Source organism: Protomyctophum bolini, assembly GCF_963924005.1.
Source record: "Protomyctophum bolini genome assembly, chromosome: 3".
Lineage (NCBI taxonomy): Eukaryota > Metazoa > Chordata > Actinopteri > Myctophiformes > Myctophidae > Protomyctophum > Protomyctophum bolini.
This window is the reverse complement of record NC_137864.1, coordinates 48,523,687-48,525,814: the sequence shown is the minus strand read 5'-3', so window position 1 is coordinate 48,525,814 and position 2,128 is coordinate 48,523,687.

Genomic DNA, 2,128 nt, shown 5'->3' with positions numbered 1-2,128 from the left:
TGGGAGGTTGGAGCCCATTGTCTTAACCATGCCCTTATGCAGCTCTGTCTACTCTGGGAGGTTAGAGCCCATTGTCTTAACCATGCCCTTATGCAGCTCTGTCTGGGAGGTTAGAGCCCATTGTCTTAACCATGCCCTTATGCAGCTCTGTCTACTCTGGGAGGTTAGAGCCCATTGTCTTTAACCATGCCCCTATGCAGCTCTGTCTACTCTGGGAGGTTAGAGGCCAGTCTCTGCATGATTGTGTTCACTTAGTCTTAGTGGCTTGATTGGCATCTTCAAGCAGTTTGGACTAAAGGTAGATACATGAATGAAGAAAGAAGTCTGCACACAGGCTCTGCTCCGTGAATGGCCTTCATCAGGTGATGTAGGCCGTTCACGGCCGAAACGTGTTTTAAATAAAACAAAACACCACTGGAGCAGAGCCTGTGTGCGGACTTCTTTCATGTGTTGAAGGCACCCAATTTCCTATTTGACATGGAGCACCGAAGTCTGACGTCCATATTGGTAGAGGTCACTAAGTCCACAGGTTCATGTACTTTTTATTTGCATTGTAATAATCTCCATAGGGGGATTTTTAGATCGCCTCATATAAGAACTGCGTTTGAAAAGGAAACAAATCTGCCTCACTCATATGGATATTAAGTATCACCAGACTTAGAGAAAAAGCTAATGTTACTGCTGCTGAATTAGTCACATTTTCGCTAGAAACAGACTGTATCAAATAATATGTCGGACTGAGTGCCGTGAACGATACAGAGACACCTCCCTGACAATATCGCAGAGACAGATCATTTATTTTTGGACCACAATTCTTATATGAGACGATTTTAAGATGACCCCATGTTATTCTCCATGGAGAAAAACGTCCATGGACCAGGGGATGAGCGAGTGACTTTGACTTCGGCGCTCCATAGAAGACATTTGTTTTGACCCTTTCTCTCTGTGCAATGAAATTAAAATGAGACTTTTCTGAATGGATCTAATGGATATATTTACAACAATCCATTCAATGGTGACTTAGTTTGAACGAGGGAACAACAATTCATAACACATCCACATTAGTAACAATAACAACACTGAAAATAGAGCGAATACCATATACATGATAAAAAAAGAAATACAGAAAGTCATCACAGATATGTCATATCATAACACAGCCTGCACGTACTGTAGTATCACAGCAAAACAAGAAAGGAAAAAGACACTATGCAAGCCAAAGGTATAGAGTCCATTCTCAATGTCTCTTCATTAAGTTCATTTCATTCATTTATCTTTCACAGCAAATGTATCTTCCATAATGGTTTGTGATAAATTTTACACATCCCCCCCCCTATCTTGGTGCCGAGCCAAAGTGCAAAGCACAGTTCAGTTTAAGAAAGGAAAGCATGCAACTCTTGTTGTAATACTCCGTACAAAGGTTTTTACGATATGCTGTACCTGTGTTGCATGGCCAATGATTAGTAAAATAACCAGTTGCAGGGTTTTGTATCTTGTTGTAGCTTCTCACAGAACCATTATAACCATTTTTATAACAGTTATTGATTCAGACTCTGAAGAAAATAATCTCTTTTTCAGTGCAGTTTTCCCCCATTTGGACAGTTGAGAAAACGTGTTTTGTACCAAGACATGTGGCACAGTTGGATCTACGCACATGTCCTTTCATGTCACTGTTTTCATTTATTTCACTGCCATCCCCTCCAGCTTCATAGTCCAGCCTCTAAGTCTAAGACACACACACGCACGCACGCACGCACACGGACACACACACACACACACACACACACACACACACACACACACACACACACACACACACACACACACACACACTCTGTCTCTCCCAAATCCTGCGAACAGGATTGCAGCTCATTCAAATGCAGTTCATCGACGAAGTAACTTAAAAAAAAAAAGTTGAGAATTACATGTCAATGCAAAAAGGCACTTCCATTTTGCTGCTACTTAGACCCTTGTTGATGATTGCACTTAGTTTAAATACTTGGTTGGGATGTTCCCCCCCAATGCCCCCATCAGATTCATCTGGACGACTTCAAAAAAGCATCACTTTATTATCCGATTATATGAACCTTTGGGTGGCAGGGGCGGGGGGGGGGGGGGGGGGGGGGGG